A 19838-nucleotide genomic window follows, 5' to 3' on the forward strand; every position below is an offset into this window, starting at 1 on the left:
CCCAGATGCCCCATTTTATTATTTTTTTCTAAGTGAGCCTTATTCCTCATATGGAGGTTGAACTCAAGATTCTGAGTTCAAGAGTTGAACGCTCTATGAAATGAGCCAGCCAGGAGTGCCAAGTTTTTATTTTTAACACATACAGTGTTATGTTAGTTTCCAGTGTACAGTATTATGATTCAGCAATTCTGTACATTACTCAGTGTTCATCATGAGTGTACTCTTTAATCGCAGTCACCTATTTTACCCATCTCCTCTATTATCTCCCCTCTGTTAATCATGTCCTTTCTTTGTCATAGTTCCTCCTTCTCCCCCAGAGATGTTTGCTACCCTGAATTTTGTGTTAATCATTCTTCCTTTTTTCTTTTCTTTATAGATTTGCTGCATATTGCTGGATTTGTAAGCAGTATATTATTTAGTTTTGAATTTTATGGACCTTTAAGCAGTATATTATTTAGTTTTGAATTTTATGTAAGTGTATGTATTACATATATTTGATTTTTTTTTAAAGTTTTTTTTTGTGGTAAAAAATAACATTAAGTTTGCCACCTTTCCATTGTTAAGTGTCTAGCTTAGTGGTGTTAAGTATGTTCACCTTGGTGTACCGGAGATTTCCAGAGTTTTTTCATCTTCCAAAACTGGAACTCTTAATTGACACGCATTTTTTTTTTTTTAAAGATTTTATTTATTTATCAGAGAGAGAGGGGGAGAGAGCGAGCACAGGCAGACAGAATGGCAGGCAGAGGCAGAGGGAGAAGCAGGCTCCCTGCGGAGCAAGGAGCCCGATGTGGGACTTGATCCCAGGACGCTGGGATCATGACCTGAGCCGAAGGCAGCTGCTTAACCAACTGAGCCACCCAGTTGTCCCGGCACGCATTCTTAATTCACCCACCCCCCCAGCCGTTATAGATACTTTCCTATTTTCTGTCTTTCTGAAAGATTTTGACTACTTTTGATACTTATATAAGTGGAGTCATATAGAATCTGTCATATTGTGACAATCTTATTTCACTTAACATAATGTCCTTAAGGCTCACCTGTTTTTAAGGCTGAGTTCCCTTATATATACTACATTTTGTTTATCTATTCAATCATTGGTAGACATTAGGTTGTTTCCGTATTTGGTTATTGTGACTCATACTACAATGAACGTGGTAGTCTGGTTATCTCTTTGAGATTTGGATTTCAGTTCTTTTGGATATATATATCCAGAAGTGGGATTGCTGGATCATCTGTTAATTTTTAATTTTTTGTGGAATCCCCATACTGCTTTCCATAGTGACTATACATTTTTATGTCCCTACTAGCAATGTACAGGGTTGCAGTTTATCTATGTGTTCTTTTTCAAGTTTGTTTATTTAGCATTGTTTTTGAGTTGTAATTTTGAGATTCGTCCATGTTGATATATATTGTTGTAATTTGCTCATTTCCAGTGCTGTACAGTGTTCCACTGCATGAGTATGCTATATTGCATTTTATTTATTCCATTCTGTTAATGGAAATATGGGTTGTTTCCAAATTTATTTTTCCTATAGGAAATATATTTCTATAACATTTTTGTATATGTCTGCTGTGTGCACATGGTTAGGATTTCTCTAGGATATACCTTGATTAGAATTATTAGGTCATAAGGCATGTGCTTGTTTTATTTTACTAGGAAGTGCCAAACAGTTCTCCGTAGAAGTTGTATGGTCTGCCCTCTTATCAGTAGTTTGAAAATCTGGTTTTTATATCTTTGCCAGGTTTTGGAGGTAATGTGTCTGTAAAGAGACATATCTGATAGATAAGGTCAGGATAAGATCTTTTTAAGATGGAGAGATCAGTTTCTAACAAGAATTTTGGCTATTTTACGGCACAAGTAGAGGACTTATCCTTAGTTAGGAATAGGGACAGTTTTTCAAAAAGAGCCTTTCTGAACAGATGACTTTTGGTTTGAGACTTGAGTAATGAGAGGAGATAACCATAGGAAGATTGGGAAGAAGAGAGTTTTTGGTAGAGAACACAAGTGCAGTTGTCCTAAAACTTGAATGATTGTGGCATGTTGGAAGGGCAGGAAGAAGAAAGACAAAAGTAGATTGATAGGACTTGAAGCTGAAGAGTTAGGTAGGGGTCATGTTATGTAGGGTCAAGCCTCTTGTAACTGAATTTTATGCTATTTAACATGAGGTGCCATTGGATCATGAACAGGGAATGAATGAAATGAGCCAATTTCTAATTTAAAGAGAATATTCTGGCTGTTCTGTAGAGAATAAATTTTGGGAAAGAGGCCAGTGAGAGTTGGGTTGATTCAGGAGAGGAAGAAAGTCATAATGAGGGAGAAAAGAGAAAGTTGCAGAACTGAAGTATTTGAGTAGAGATTAAAAAGTGAGATGCAGAGCACAAGTGGAGGGGAGAGGTTGGCTCTAGATAAGAGCAGGGATGCTTTTTTCATTTTAATATAAAGGAATACAGTTAATATGGTTAAAGAAGCAGATTGATGGAATTGGTGTTCAGAAATGAGATGAGTTTTGTCTGATTACATCCCATATTAATATAGTATGAGGCTAGGTCACCAGCTATGATTGAGTTGAGAATAAGAAATGTTGGAAGTCTGAAGAGAGAAGAGAGTATGAAATCATTTTCTCAGAGATTAGGAAAATGAATATATTTGGAAAGTGTGGAAGGAATGTCTGGTGATGTTGAATGCTCATTTGAGATCTGTGGTGATTCATGTCTGGTGATGTTGAATGCTCATTTGAGATCTGTGGTGACTCACAAGTAGGCAGAAAGGCAGGCAGAGAGAGAGGGGGAAGCAGGCTCCCCGCTGAGCAGAGAGCCTGATGCAGGGCTTGATCCCCAGACCCTGAGATCATGACCTGAGCCACCCAAGTGCCCCATGGTGATAATTTTTAAAGTGAATTCAGTCTGTAGGTTATGAGATGTTTTCTCCAGCAAAATTCAAAAGCTCAGTTAGAGGCATGGACTAGTGGATAGTTGGGTTCAATCGGAGAGAGTGGAGAGAATGACACGTGAGTTCAGTGTATTTGCAAAGGATTGGTTATAATACTAGATCCTAGAATGTAAACTTATGTAGGTTTGAACCTTGAAGGGGCGATGAATGGAAGAGTAGTAGGGCCAGTGGATGGGAAGTCTTGTGGTCAAAGGATAGAGTGATGGTACTTAATACAAGTCATCCGAAAGGAGTGGAAGAAGTGTTGGGAGAGTGGATGCTAGAAATAAAGAATTCAGAGATATGTCTATTGATAATAACAAGATTGAGGATTGAAGGTATGAGGTTGGGTGACGTAAGTGGGATGGAACAAGAGATCATTGAGGTTAAAGAAGTCAAGGAATTAGGTGCCTAGAATAATGGCTGGCTCATTTATGAGGATGTTCAAGTTGCCAAAAATGATGATAGGAATGGTGGTTAACAGGAAGATCATAAGCCAGATATAGAAAACGATATTTGGGAGAAAGAGGAGTTGATACTGTTAGGGGAGTCCATAAGTGAGGGTCAGGATGGTGGGATTCACAACTAGTATGGCACTGGTTGAAGTGTGTGGACAATATGAATACATATTGGGATTACTGTGGATCTTATTCACCATTCTGTGGAGGACATGAGAATAGAGTGAGTGTGATCATGACATGAAAAAAAGGTATACTGCATTTGAGATAGTTTAAGGGATTGCGTAGTGTTTAAAAAAAATTAATTTGGGTAATTGAGTAAGTGTGTGTGCGCTTATTTAGCTTTGGAAATTAGCTTTTTAGGTAAGATATGTGTTCATTCTCTATATAATCCCATTCTGACACTAATGCATACAAGATTATGTTTTTGGTGATAGGTATGCCAGTTGGTTAGAGATACTTTTTGTTTATGTGCTTTTTTTTGGTGGAGTCCAGATGATCCAAATGAAAATATTTGATTTAATGTAATGTGTTTTCTGTATACTTTTATTATTTATTTATTTATTTTAAAATGATTTTATTTGAGAAAGTGAGCACAAGTAGGGGGAGTGGCAGAAGGAAGGGGAGAAGCAGACTCCCTGCTGAGCAGGGAGCCAGGTGCAGGGCTCTATCTCAGGACCCCAGGATCATGACCTGAGATGAAGGCAGACACTTAACTGAGCCACCCAGGTTCCCTTTCTCCGTACAAATGGTTAGATGGTTGTGCCTAGTCTGCTGAGTTCAGTGGGCTTGGTGTGGGACTATACCAAAGAAATCTGAGAGTTCATTTTTTGGCAGTAGTCCAAGGATCGCACACAGGCCTCAAGGTCTTTTCTGAACGTAAACTGATGGTACTGGGTCTGTTTTGATGTGTTTATAAGGTCCTTATTTATTTTTCAGCTCATTTTCTGCTTTATTCTCATTCTGCCGAGACACTTTCAGTGATTTATATTTGGCTGCAAATCTTTTTTTTTTTTTTAAAGATGTATTTATTTGAGAGAGAGAGAGAGAGAGCACATGTGTGAGCCAGCACATAGAGGGGGAAGGGCAGAGGAAGAGGGAGAGAGAGAAAATCTTAAGTAGACTCCCCTGAGTGTGAAGCCTGACGTTGGGCTTGATCTCACAACCTTGAGATCTTAATCTGAGCCCAAGGCAGCCGCTTAACTGAGCCACCCAGGTGCCCCTCCATTAGTCTTTATACCATACCTGTTGTCTGGTTATTTTGGATCCTTGGGTTCAGAGGACAACAGGGAAGAAAAGGAGTCATCATTCTGGCAAGAGTAATTGATTCTGATCGTCATCATAATGAGGGTAGGGTAGAATATGTATGGCATTCAAGGGATTCACTAGGGTGTCTCTTGGTGTTCCCAATTCCATTATTATAGTTAATGTGTAAGTACAGCAGACACAGCTTAAACAGAGAATAGTAAATAGGGGTTCAGATCCCTTAAGAGTAAGGGTCTGGGTCATCTTGATCAGCAGAGGTGCTGTTGTTCAGTAAGGGGAAATTAGAGTGGGATGATGAAGATCAGTTTTGGCCAGGAAATCAATGGCAGCATTGGGGCTGCAATTTGTCCCTTTCTCTAGGAAGTTTCTCATGGAAATAAAATAAATAGAATCCTAAAGAGCATTTTCCAGCTAGGGAACTTATCTGAGAAGAAAGTGCACTTGTATGGTATAATTTGCCTGTTCATATAATCCATCCATTTTTCTGTAGCATTTTTTGTGTTATTGATTTATGGAACCTCTTCATATAGTCTGAATATTATCTTTAATGTGTGATGAAAAAAGTAACTTCCTCAGATTTGGTGAGTCTTTTAGTAGTATTTTGTTTTTCAATTTTGATAAAATGAAATTTATTGGTCTCCTTTGTATGTTAAAGTTTTTTAGTCACTTTTAGGGAATTCTGCTCTGATGTCATAATATTCTCTTGAAAGTGAATTTTCACTTTCATGTTTAGATTATTTATTCATACAGAATTTCTTTCTGTGTACAGTGTAAGAGAGAGGGATCTAGTCCCCCACCCCTTTCATCTAGCAAGTCAGTGGTGTCCCAACAATTTATTGAGTCCTCATTCCTTTCTACATTGATTTGTAATACTATTCTTTCCTATGCAGATTCCTGGTATACATGGAATTTTTTGGGGGGGGGGGACGGCATCCTCTCTTCTCTGTTCCTTTAACCAAAGTATATTTGATTCTTGAAGTGTGCTGGTATATTATTGGCACATGAATCTATAGACATCTTTTTGGGAAATCAATTTTACCTAAAGAATATGAAAAAATTTTTGAGTAATTGAATTACTAGTAATCATTTAAGTTTTTTTTTCAATGAAAATAAATAGGATTATATTATGGAGACAAATTGAACATTTCTAAATTCTTAAGATAAAATATGTAATTTGAAGAAATGTTGACTTAGTGGGAGACCATTTGAGACTCTTGTCTCCAGTCTTCCAGGATATACATTTTTCTCTGCCATTTGAGAGTACTTTGGTGGGAAAGGGTAAGAGCCTGCCTTGCATGCTTACATGAACTCTCTTTTTTGTCCCCTTAAAGTGTTCTCTTTATTGATCTGTGTTTAAATTGTGAGTATTGATACTTTTGTTTTTGCTGTGGTTTCTGCCTGGAATGTCATCCTTCTTTTGTACTTAAAAGCCATCAGATTTTTCAATTCCTGTATCTTTTCAGCCTGTTTCCCGAGTCCTTTCCCCTTGGTAAACTGTGATACTGGCTTTTGGTCCTTATAGGTCATTCCTTGCATTAAGTACTATTTTAATAGCTAATATATATTGAGAGTGTACTATGCCTGGTATAGTTCTAACATTTTTATCTGTATTAATGGGTATAAATCGTACTAGCTCTGTGAGTCTGGATCATCCATCCCCCTCCCCATCAATCCCAGTCCCTGGAAGGTATTATTTTTCTTTTTCACAAGGAAATTGAGGCACAGTGAGAGTTAATAATTTGTCTAGGGTTGCAGGCCTAGCAAATGACTAAAGAAAAGGAGGCAGAATAGCTCCTGGAATCTGTGTACTTAACCGTGCCTTCCTTCTCAGTTGCACAATAATTAATTGTTCAAGGAGTGAATCTATTATTTTTACACTTAGACACAAATTTGTACGATTGTATTATGGGCGTGTCCTCTTGCCTTACTACTTAATATATACCTGAAGATAGTGATCAAATCTTATACTTCTTTATAATGTGACTTTACGTTTTAGGTAGAACCACTGTGTATAATAACTGCCCAGTACATGTTTCTAGATAAGGGTCTGGTAGTAAATTCAGTTTGACCCTTAGACTTGGCATAGAGTAACATAAACCTTGTAATTCATTGTCAAATTGATCTAAGAGTTTTCATGTTAAGTAGTATCTGATGGTTTGTATATTCTAGTGCCACTGATAGCATTGTGAGATATCCTGGTTTGGGCGTGGTGGGGCTTAGCTAGATCTGGAGCATTTCATTGGTAGAAAGATAAGCTTAGGAATTAGGTGAGACATATTTCTGGCCTGCTCTTAAATTATGACCTTTTGAAAAAAGATCTATTTATTTATTTGGGAGAGAGAGTGAGAGAGGTTCATGAGCCAGTGAGTGAGTGAGGGGGCTGAAGGGTAGAGGGAGAGGGAAAGAATCCTCAAGTGCACTGCACTGACTGAGGAGCCTGACAACAGGGCTGGATCCCAAGACCCTGAGATCATGACCTGAGTCAAACTCAAGGGGCACCCAGGTGCCTAAAACTATAACCTTTGACAAGTCATTTGTTTACCATCTATAGAAATGGGAAAATCTAGTTTAGCCTTTATTTTTGAATCATGGTCTTTGTATAGACTTTTAAGCTTTCTGGAAGAAAAGTTGTATGCAATTCAAAGTAGTATCATATTCTTATACTTTGTTTTAATAACTTACATATCGTTATGTTGGTACAAATGGAAAAGAATGTTTTATCAGCATAGCTATGCTTTTATTTTTAGTATGAGAAATTTAAGACTAAGAAACATAGTTTTGTTTTTTTTTTTAAAGATTTTATTTATTTATTTGACAGGAAGAGACAGGGAGAGAGGGAGGCAGGAGTATGAAAGGGACAGTCAGGCTTCCCGCTGAGCAGGGAGCCTGACACGGATTCTGTCCAGGACCCTGGGATCCTGACCTGAGCTGAGGGCAGACGCTTAATTACTGAGCCACCCAGGCACCCCAGGAAACAAAGTTCTTAAAAAAAAAAGTTCTTAACGAAATATCTTTTTCTTCTATCACAGAACCTTATGTATCACATCCCTATAATACAATATCGTAGGTTATACTTGATGGAATTAAAATTTTAAGGAAAAGTCTGTACCATATATAAAGTTTGTAATTATAGGTGGTAGGGAAAAGTTACCGATAATCATCAGTTACATTGAAAGAAAATGTATGTATTCCTATTTGGAAAAAGAAAAATTAATAACCTTTGTAACAACTCAAGGTATCTAGAATTATCGAACTTGGAAGAAACCTTTAATATTTTATAAATGCATATTTGACTTTCTCAAAATTCCCTGTATGATAAGAGACAGAGCTGGAACGGCAACCTAGGTTTTCTGATTGCCAGTGCAGATCTAATTATATCGTTGTGTCTTTGATAAGTGACTTTTATGTGGCTAGTCATAGCTTTACCTTTTTAAAGAAATAGATGCTAGAGTAAAGGAATTATCTTTGTAAGAAAACTAACTTTTATGTGGCAAATGCTGGATTTATCATTTAAGGAAATGCATTCTAGAATAGGAAAACGTAAGTGACTTGATCTTACGGCATGTAGGTAGTTTTCACAGTGCTTTCACATATGTCTCTCATTTGAATAACATTTTTGGGAGAGAGTTAATTTAGAGATTATTGCTTTTGTGGGTAAGGTAATTGAAGACAGTTTGTTTTTGAAACGTCATTTAGGTAGTATATAATTTTAGATGCTTTTGTTTGTAAATAATAGGAAAATCACTCAGACTATCTTAAAAATTTATTGACCTATTACTGAAAAGTACAGCTGTAGATAAGGCGTGATCCAGCTCAATAATGTAACCATTATTTTGTCTTCATTCTATATCTTGGCTTCTGTTTTCTCTTCACAGTGCCGTCTTTCTAAGTTTGCATCTAGATAAACAAAATAGTTGCTTTTTATTATAGGTTTAGAGGGAATGGCAGGATCCCAAAGAATAAGAAAGTACTAATTTAAAAGGATACATGCAGGGCACTTGGGTGGCTCAGTGGGTTAAAGCCTCTGCCTTCGGCTCAGGTCATGATCTCAGGGTCTTGGGATCGAGCCCCGCATCGGGCTCTCTGCTCGACAGGGAGCCTGCTTCCCGCTCTCTCTCTCTCTGCCTGCCTCTCTGCCTACTTGTGATCTGTCTCTGTCAAAGAAATAAATCAAGGTGGCTCAGTGGGTTAAGCCGCTGCCTTCGGCTCAGGTCATGATCTCAGAGCCCTGGGATCGAGTCCCACATCGGGCTCTCTGCTCAGCAGGGAGCCTGCTTCCTCCTCTCTCTCTGCCTGCCTCTCTGCCTACTTGTGATCTCTCTCTGTCAAATAAATAAATAAAAATCTTAAAAAAAAAAAAATCTTAAAAAAAAAAAAAGGATACATGCACCCCTGTGTTTATTACAGTATTATTTATAATAGCCAATTTGTGGAAGCAGCCCAAGTGCCCTTAGATAGATGAATGGATAAAGAAGAAGTCGCCAGCACACACACACATGAATGTTACTCAGACATAAAACGGAATGAATCTTGGCATTTGCAACAACATGGATAGGGCTGGAGAGTATAATGCTAAGCAGAGTTAGTCAGAGAAAGACAAATACTATATGATTTCAGTTATATGTGGAATTTAAGAACCAAAACAAATGAACAAAGGAAAGAGAGAGAAACAAAAAAGCAGACTCTTAATTATAGAGAACAAACAGATGGTTACCAGAGAGGAGGTGGATAGGCGATGGTGAAGTAAGTGAAGGGGATTAAGTGTACACTTAACTTCAAGCGGAGAAAGACAACTATCATATGATCTCCCTAATATGAGGAAGTGAAGATGCAACATGGGGGGTTAAGGGGGTAGGAGAAGAATAAATGAAACAAGATGGGATTGGGAGGGAGACAAACCATAAGTGACTCTTAATCTCACAAAACAAACTGAGGGTTGTTGGGGGGAGGGGGGTTGGGAGAAGGGGGGTGGGGTTATGGACATTATGGACTTTGGGGAGGGTATATGCTTTGGTGAGTGCTGTGAAGTGTGTAAACCTGGCGATTCACAGACCTGTACCCCTGGGGATAAAAATATATGTTTATTAAAAAAAAAAAGTATACTTACCTTGATGAGCACTGGGTAATATATAGAATTGTTTAATCACTATATTGTACCCCTGAAACTAATATAACATTATATATTAACTTTACTGGAATTAAAATTAAAAAGAAAAAAGGAATGATGGGGAAGTTTTTTTCCCTGCTTTTTTTTGTCGTCATATCTCATAGGGGCATATTCATATCTCATAGGGGCATATTCGGTGGCTTGCTTATCTTCAATCAACTATACTGTTAAAGAGGAACCCATTCACTGCTTGGATTAAGACAGTCAGTGATCACCTCTTGATTTAGGAGTGAGGTCAAACTCATTCACATTGTGTGACTGGGAAATTCATAATTTTATTAGTTTATAATAGGAGAAGGTGTGCCTTGTTAACTGGAGAGGCAAACAAAAGATACCCTTCTCCCCCCATTCCTGCAGCAAGCTAATGTTAGAGTAAGAGTCCAGGCTTTTCATTCTTTGTTGAAAATGATAAATGAATACATAAACTTGACCTTATACTAAGAATATATAACTTTAATTTCTAAGTTTTTTTTAATTGATGTGAAATTCATATTGTGTAACATTAAACATTCTAAAGTGAGCAGTTCAGTGGCATTTTGTACATTTAAAAAGTTGTGCAACCACCACCTCTGTCTACTTCTGAAACGTTTTCATCACTGTAAAAGAAAACCCTGTACCCATAAAGCAGTTACTCCCCATTTTCCCCTCATTCCCAGTATCTGGTAACCAATAATCTCTTTTTCGTCTCTATGGACTTACCTATTCTGGATACTTTATGTAAATGGGATCATATAATAGGCAACCTTTTGTGTCTGCCTCCTTTCATGTGGCACAGTGGTTTCAAGGTTCATCCAAGTTGTAGCATTTATCAGTACTTCATTCTTTTTTATGGTTGGATAGTTCCATTGTATGTATATACCACAATTTGTTTCTCTGTTCATATGTTGATGGACATCTGGCTTCTGTCCTCCTTTGTCAGTAGTGCTGCCACAAACATATTTCTGTATGCATTTGTTTGAGTACTTATTTTCAGTCCTTCTGAATATATACCTAGGAGTGGAATTGCTAGGACATATGGTAATTCTGTATTTAACTTTTTGAGGAACCATCAAAATGTTTTCCATGGCATCTGAACAATTTTTCGTTCCTACCAGCCATGTATGAGGGTTCCAGTTTCTCCATATCCTCAGCAATGCTTGTTACTGTTATTGTTATTTTCTTTTTTTTTTTCCTTTCTCTCTTATTTTTGAATAGCCATCCTAGTGGATATGAAGTGACATTGCATTGTCATTTTAATTTGCATTTCCCTGATGTCTGATGATGCTCAGCATCTTTTCATGTTTTTGTTGGGCATTCGTTGTATATATCTGTTTTGGAGAAATATTGTTCACATCTTTGTCCATTTTTTTTTTATTAAAGATTTTATTTATTTATTTGACAGAGAGAGATCACAAGTAAATGGAGAGGCAGGCAGAGAGAGAGAGAGGGGGAAGCAGGCTTCCCGTTGAGCAGAGAGCCCGATGTGGGACTCGATCCCAGGACCCTGAGATCATGACCTGAGCCGAAGGCAGCTGCTTAACCCACTGAGCCACCCAGGCGCCCCTCTTTGTCCATTTTTTAATTGTGTTGTTGAGCTGTAATAGTTCTTTATATGTTCTGAATATTAGACACTTAGCAACTATATGATAAGCAGATATTTTTCCCATTCTGTAGGTTGCCTTTTCACTTTTTTGATAATTTCTTTGATGCACTAAATTTTAAAAAATTTTTAAAAAGATTTAAAAAATATATATTTATTTGACAGACAGATCACAAGTATGCAGAGAGGCAGGTAGAGAGAGAGGAGGAAGCAGGCTCTTCACTGAGCAGAGAGCCCGACGCAGGGCTTGATCCCATGACCCTGAGATCATGACCTGAGCTGAAGGCAGAGGCTTTAACCTACTGAGCTACCCAGCCTCCCCTAAATTTTTAAATTTTAATGAAGTCCAGTATATCTTATTTTTTCCTTTTGTTGTTCGTGCATTGGGTGTCGTATCTAAGAATCTATTGCCAAATCCACAGTCAGGAAGACTTTTTTTCTAGATTTTCTTCTTAGAATTTTTCTTCCAAGAGTTTGTTATATTTAGGTCATTGGTCCTTTTTAGTTAATTTTTCTAGATAATGTGAGGTAGCAGTCCAATTTCATTCTTTTGCATGTGGATATAACTTTGATTTTTAAAATAATGAAATAATATTTTTAAGGTTGTAAATTTTTTACAAATATTTCAGTTACGTACTTTGTAAATGTACCATTACAATTTGTAAAATTTATAATTTTTTTATCTGTATAATTAGTTGTAATAGGTTAAGAATATTGCATAAGATAGCATATTACTCACTGGTGTTTTATGTAGAATGAGTAGTGAATTTTGCTTCACCTTAAGAACGTTTCAGAAAGCTATTTTGTATTTTGTTATAAAAATAATGCTTCATATTTGAAGATAAAAGGGGCATTGTTAATATATAGATTATTTTTGGAATTAATTTCAAAACAGCAATGAGCAAGTGTGAAGAAATAGGTGGTTTTTTTTTTTTTTTTTTTTTAAAGATTTTATTTATTTATTTGACAGAGATCACAAGTAGGCAGAGAGGCAGGCAGAGAGAGAGAGAGGAGGAAGCAGGCTTTCTGCGGAGCAGACAACCCGATGCGGGGCTCGATCCCAGGACACTGGGATTTTGACCTGAGCCGAAGGCAGAGGCTTTAACCCACTGAGCCACCCAGGTGCCCCGAAATAGGTGGTTTTATCTTAAATTCTTGAAAATAAACAGTGGGTTTTTTTGTTTGTTTTGTTTTGTTTTTTGCCTAGCTGTGGTATCTTTGAAAGAAACAAATCTTCAAAGTTTTGATAATGTAAACACAGGCATTAGCTATAACCTTACTGAGGTTTTCTTCTTCATACTGAGTTCTAACTACTTAGATATTTCCATCCTTAGTTTAGGCCCTTTATGAAAACAAAAAAAAGTCTTAAATTCTGTTGGCTACATATATTTGAATAATTGGACAAATCACTAAGGTAGCTTTTATTAATGGAGTTAGATAACTTACCCTCTCCTAAAAACTCAAGAATACTTGTTAAAAGTAATGCTTATTTGTATTCAATATTAAAAATTTTTTTTTCAGACAAACCATAAGAGACTCTTAATCTCACAAAACAAACTGAGGGTTGCTAGGGGTAAGGAGGTTGGGAGAGGGGGGTGGGGTTATAGACATTGGGGAGGGTATGTGCTATGGTGAATGCTGTGAAGTGCGTAAACCTGGCGATTCACAGACCTGTACCCCTGGGGCTAATAATACATTATATGTTAATAAAAAAATTAAAAAATTAATAAAAAAAGAAAAAATTTAAAGAAAAGAAAAAAATTTATTTTAGAGGTAATTGTTTTAATTTTACTTTTAACGGTTTTTGAGAAATACTTTGCCCATAAATCCTTGTCATAGAATATGCTCTTGGTGTCAGTGAAAATGGAAGAAATATGTACCAATTTTATAAAAATATGAGAATTCAGGATGTTGAAAATTGCTGGAAATTTAAATGATAAGTGGAGGGGTGCCTGGGTTGGTTAAGTGACTCTTGATTTCAGCTCAGGTCATGATCTCAGGGTTGTGAGATTGAGACTTTCATTAGGCTCTGTGCTGGGCATAGAGCCTGCTAAGATTCTTTCTCCCTCTCTGTGCCTGCCTCTCCACTGCTAACATGCACATGTGCATGCAGTTTCTCTGTCTCCATCAAAAAAAGTTAAGTGGAAAATATTATTGTGTCTGCACAGTTTTAGGAATTATTTGGTCAGATGGAAAGGACTTGATAAATATAGAGATACAGCTAACAATTGAGTATTTACTATGTGCCAGACACTGGTTTAAGTTCTTTTATATATAATAACTCATTTCATTAAGTTGATTATTGGGTGGCCATTTGGTTTTTAAAAGGCTTAAGTTTTCTCTTTATTAGTGAAATTAAAAATAACTGTCTCTACTATCCAAAAAGTAAAAATCACTTACAAATTTAAAATATGATATGGGTTTCAAAGCAATCTGAGGAATAGGTCTCAAGTTTGTCTGTTATTTTATTAATTGAGTTTCTCTAGTGTTTATTGGATATTTAAAATGATTACTTGAAAATGTTAGTAAATGTTGAACAAACATTGGTGTACTTTGCTTTTCAGAAACAAAAATGTTAACATTATCATTGCTTTATAGACTTAATTTTTTAGAGCAGTTTTACATTTACAACAAGAATTGAGAAGGCAGTACAGAGATTTCTCATATACCCATTATCAACATCATTTATCAGAAATTATACCTTTTTTTTTTTTAACCAAGGATGCACCTACATTGATACGTCATTATCATCCAGAGTCCATAGTTTACTTTAGGATTCACTCTTTTTTTTTTTTTTTTAATATGGATTGCTTCAAGAATTTGTGTGTCATCCTTGCATAGGGGCCATGCTAATCTTCTATCTTTCCAGTTTTAGTAGATGTGCTGCTGAATTGAGCACTAGGATTCACTCTTACTGTTGTACATTCTTTGGGTTTGGACAAAAGTATAATGACATATATCCATCACTATAATACCATATAGAGTATTTTTACTGCTGTAAAAATCTTCTGTTCCCCTTTCTCCCCGCTGCCAGCCACAATCCCTGATCTTATTGTCTTGAATTTTGCTTATTTTAGAATGTCATATAGTTGGAATCATATACTGGGTAGGCTTTTCAGATTGACTTTTTTCAGTTAGTAACATGCATTTAAGTCTTTTCATGGTTTGATAGCTCTTTTCTTTCTAGTACTGAATAATATTTTATCATCTGGATATACTACAGTTTATGTATCCATTCAGCTACTGAAGGACATCTGGGTAGCTTCCAGGTTTTGGCAATTATGAATAAAGCTGGTAATAACACCATGTGCAATTTTTTGTGTAGACATAAGTTTCTACCTCCTTTGGGGGTAAGTACCAAGGAGCATAGTAGTAGTGAGTGTTGGCCCACTTGTTCCTGTAGGTAGTTGTGTGTTTATGCTTAGGGGCAGTGGAGGGAAAAGGTGCTTGATAGCTCCTTTGTTCCTGGCTGGGGTCTTCCTGTGACCCCTTCCTCTCCAGGATACCTCTGAGATGAGTAAATAGCTCTCCCTCCTGTATGCCACCCATTCTTTTTTTTTTTTTAAGATTTTATTTATTTGACAGAGATCACAAGTAGTCAGAGAGGCAGGCAGACAGAGAGGGGGAAGCAGGCTCCCCGATGAGCAGAGAGCCCGATGCGGGGCTCGATCCCAGGACCCTGAGATCATGACCTGAGTCGAAGGCAGAGGCTTAACTTAACACTGAGCCACCCAGGCACCCCCATGCCACCCATTTTTCAGACTGCTGATTCTACACCGTATCTCCATGAGCTCTTTGTTGTGCTGTCTTTTTCAGGGTGGCAACTCAATTTGCTGTTTCCTCTGGTCTGTCCTAGAACCAAGCTTGCTGATTTTTGAAATTTCAAGTTTTAGGTCCCTGTGGTTTTAAGAACTCAGTTGGGGCACCTGGCTGGCTCAGTTGGAAGAACATGAGACTCCTGATCTTGGGGTCTTGAGTTTGAGGCCCATGTTGGGTATACAGACTACTAAAAGAAATAAATAAAACTTAAAAATAGAAAAGGACATATGAAAGCTGGCTCCTGTTGTTTTCAAAACCAAATATTATGGGACTTTGTCTTCCTGGTGCAGGTTCCCTGATGTGACAGTCTGTTTCTCACTTTTCTTTCTGTGGGCAGCGCCTTCCAACCCCAGATGTCAGCAGTTATTTTGGCTCCCCATCTTGTCTCTGTCCTTCCTATCCTCTTTGCGGTGGCCTCTTCTCTACCTTTAGTTGTGGAGTTTGTTCTGCCAGTCTTAGGGTTGTTTTCTGGATCATTCATGTTGATATGAGTGTAACTTAGTTGTATTCATGGGAAGAGGTGACCTTAGGGTCCTCTTACTCCACCATCTTCCCAGCCTCTGCCTATTGTGGTTCTGAATGAGTATTTTATGTGATTCCATTTTCTCTTCCTTAGCATATCTGTTTTACTTTCTTTTTTTTAAACTTTTGATAGTAGCTGCCCTAGAGTTTGCAATAATACATTTATAGCTAATCCAAATCTGCTTTCACATAACACTATACTCCTGGACAGTAGTGTGAGAGTCTTGTAATAACAAAATAATACCATTTTCTTTAGATTATTGCTATTGTTCATTACACTTATATATAATCATACATTGACACATATATGTGTGTATGCACATAATGTATATATGTAAGCTTACATAATTAAATACATTGCTGCTGTTTTTATTTTGAACTAAATATTATTTGTTAGATTAAGAATAATGAAGTTACTATTTTACCTTGATTTATTTCTTCTTGAGTGCTCTTCTTTTACTTATATAGATCTGAGTTTCTGGGCCATTATTTTTCTTTCTTTAAAGAACATTTTTTTTTTTTTTTAAGATTTTATTTATTTGACAGACAGAGATCACAAGTAAGCAGAGAGGCAGGCAAAGAGAGAGAGGAGGAAGCAAGCTCCCTGCTGAGCAGAGAGCTTGGTGCAGGGTTCGATCCCAGGACCCTGGGATCATGACCTGAGCTGAAGGCAGAGCCTTTAACTCACGGAGCCACCCAGGCGCCCAAGTTGAATGTAATTCTTATCTTTGTTCTTTTATAAGTGAGGTGTTTTCCCCTCCTCTTTCATCATTTTTTTCTTTATCTCTAATTTTCTGTAATTTGGTAATGATCTGCCTAGAGTTTTTTTGTTTTTTTGTTTTTTTTTTTTTGGTATTTGTCTTCTTTGGTGTTCTCTGAGCTTTTTGGATCTATGGTTTGGTGTCTGTTGTTAATACAGTGGAGATTTTCAGTTGTTTCAAATATTTCTTTGCCTTTCTTCTCCTTGTGGTATTCCAGTTGCACATATCTTACAATTTTTGTAGTTCTGTAGTCCTTGGATATTCTCTTCGTTCAGTCTTTTTCTCTGGTTTTCAGTTTTTGAGGATTCTGTTCGTATATTTTTTTTGCTCAAGGATTATTTCCTCATCTGTGTCCAGTCTGCTAATAAGGCCATCAAAGTCATTCTGCATCCCTGTTTACATTGCTCACCTATTCTTGCATCTTGTCTACTTCATTTGTTAGAGCCCTTAACATATTAGTTATAGTTCCTTTATGTTTCTAGTTTGATAATTCTAACATCCCTGTCATGTCTGTTCTGAATTTGCTGTGTCTTCCAATTGTGTTTTTTCGCCTTTTGGTATGGTTTTTAAGTTTTTCTTGATAGCTAGATGTGATGTATAGTGTAAAAGGAATTTTTCTAAGTAGGCTTTTAGTAATGTTGTGGTGAGGTATCCTGGGGAGGGCAGTGGTCTATATTCTTGTGATTGGATTTCAGGATTTTAGTGAGCCTATGCTTCTGGACTGTGCAGTTCACAAGTGTCTGAAAGTGGTTTTTTCCTCCTCCTAGTTAGGTGTACTGGATGGCTAGAATTGGCTACCTTCTCACAGTTTAGTTAGGGATAGCATTTTTTACATTTTTGCAAATTCCTTTGTTTAAGGTTAAGAGAAAACAGCTAGATTGTGATATTTGCTTCTGTAGTGATCTGTATTGTTACATGTTATTTCTGTTGAAATACATGGAGGTGATACGGCCTCCCATAGAAATATAGTTGGAAAATGGAGGAACCTGTTGATAGCTTTTCATATAATATTCTTTGGCCTACTTAGGTAAATTTTTATTTAGTTTCTTTGAATCATTGTGAAAGTAAAGGGGATATCTTACTTAGTGTAGGACCAGCTTTTCTGGATATTCGTAGTACTAACTGAATTTGCCCTTAGCTTTCCCAAGGTAGACTTATAGTCATGGTCCCTATAAAGATACTTCCTGGCTTGGTATACTAGCAGTTTGTTTTCTTTAAATTCTTGAAAACTCTGAATGTTCCTGGTGGTCATGTTGTGTTCCTTTACTATTCATATAATTGTTTATCAGGTCTCCCAGTGTACAGTTTTATTTCTGAGGCCCTTCATAAAGTTAGCTAGAGGACTTTCCTTTTAATTTCTAACTGACCTTCACTCTGTTTCGTCAACAGATTTGAAGGGGCATTGAGTCTCTGCAAAACTTGGATCTCAGCATCCAACACTATAACCTCCACACACTTTTTGGCTATTCTAGGTCAAAACTGTTCATCAGTGGCAACAAGAATGGGTTCAGAAGAGTAAAGTCCACATATTTTAGGAAATATACTCCACTCAGGATAGTGCATTTGGAACATTCATTGGCTTGGAGCATTTGGAGTGTGATGTGTTAATGCTTGCTGACCTAGAGTGTGCAGTATAATTTGTTGAGCTATTGCTTATTGGCTGAGAGCTTATGATAGTATTCAGAGTATATCTTTATTATAGAGTTTTATTTTTTCTTTCTATTTTGATCACTATATTATGAACCCTTATGCACAAAGTTTGTGTTATTTTCTTTGTATCCTTAATAGAGTGGAAGATACTGGTTTTGGATATATTGAGTTCGAGGTAACTTTTTTCTAAATAAAAAAATGTACCCGTGGGATATCAAAGAGGAATTGTGCAGTAGGCAGTGTCTAATAGGAACTCAGGAGAGATATTTGGGCTGGAGGTAGACACTGGGGATTGTTACTTAGGTTATTGTAAAAGTTTTGAGTAAGGATAAGATTGAAAGAGAGAATGTGGAATGTGAAGCAGACCATGGTCACTTCTTGCTAGTTAAATGATTGTAAGTCAGTTATTTGACTTTGTAGTGCTCAGTGACCTCACCTGTAGGATAAGGAAAATCATAAAGATCCCTAATACATGTTATCTTTCTAACTTCCTTCATACATTTCCATCCTTTTTCTAGAAAATACATACAATGTTGTTCAAGAAAGCATTTAAATTTGGGTTAGGAGTTTACGGACACGAGGGCCAAAAGGGAAATTAGATGTATTCCATGGTCCTTGCTGTCTGTGAGGAGGATACAAATCCACTTTTTGCTGTGGGGGGTGGGTGCTCATGTTTTCTTGGCACAGCTATACTAAATTACTAGCTCTTTCCTTTTTCCCTGTATATAGCTCTATTTTTCTGGCTCAAAATGGGCTTAAACATAATATTTGAATTTATGCATTGTATTATTTGCTTTTTAGTTGTAGATTGGCATGCTAAATGGTAATATCCAACAGAAGATCGAATAGTTATTAATTTTGAGTTCTAAGACAGTGGAAAAAAATGGGTTTACATAATTTCTTTCTTTTTAATTTTGAGAGTAAATTTTATTCCCCAAAGTCTATGAGGGGAAATTTATAATGTTTTATAATGTTCTAACACTTGCAGGTCCAGTCCATCCCTTCTATTTTTATGGATGAATTCTTTGTTTGGTATCTTGAAACACTATGTTGCAGTAGTTTTTGTCCTTAAGCTTTGGAGTAGATGGATTATGAATTCCCTTTTACGTATAAAGTGATACATACCAATTTAACCTTAGATTACAAAAAAGTTATTTACCGGTCTTAGAAAATTTAGGTAGCATATTTTGAGAGAAAAAATTACCTTAATTAATATGTAGCTCCTACCCTATAGAGTTCAGTACACATGAGTTTATGGAATAATTTATTACAGGGAAAATTTTTTCTTTAACAGAAGTTATTACTTGTTTATCTTTCAAGACCATAAACTTCTTTTAATTTAACTCAATTTAATTTAATTTATTTTTTGAGAGAGAGTGCATGCACATGAGGAGGTGGGACTAGGGGGGCTGGCAGAGGGAGAAAGCAAGGAGCCCCATGTGGGGCTCTATCCTAGGACTCTGGGATCATGACCTGAACTGAAGGCAGACTCTAAACTAAGTACCCCAAGACACAGACTTCTATTCTGAGTTGTTTCAGGAAGCCAGTGAGTGAAAGAAGAATGGAAAGTCCTGATAAAACTACATGACTTCAGAGACAGTCTTTAAATACAAAATGTATAATTACTTACCTTTTTAAAGTCAGCTAATCTATTTTAATAGCTATTGAAATTCTGCATGAAATAATA

The 19838-nt window shown here is 36.7% G+C and overlaps 1 protein-coding gene and 1 non-coding gene across 2 annotated transcripts in view; one reads left to right on the forward strand and one right to left on the reverse strand.

The window, feature by feature from the left end:
- MNAT1 (MNAT1 component of CDK activating kinase) overlaps window positions 1–19838 on the forward strand; it is a 204189-nt gene that overhangs the window by 34008 nt on the left and 150343 nt on the right. The window lies entirely within an intron of this gene.
- Window positions 14196–14298, reverse strand: LOC116592141. The gene has a single exon (XR_004286332.1). It is a non-coding gene; the product is annotated as a U6 spliceosomal RNA (small nuclear RNA).

Source organism: Mustela erminea, chromosome 5 (assembly GCF_009829155.1).
Source record: "Mustela erminea isolate mMusErm1 chromosome 5, mMusErm1.Pri, whole genome shotgun sequence".
Lineage (NCBI taxonomy): Eukaryota > Metazoa > Chordata > Mammalia > Carnivora > Mustelidae > Mustela > Mustela erminea.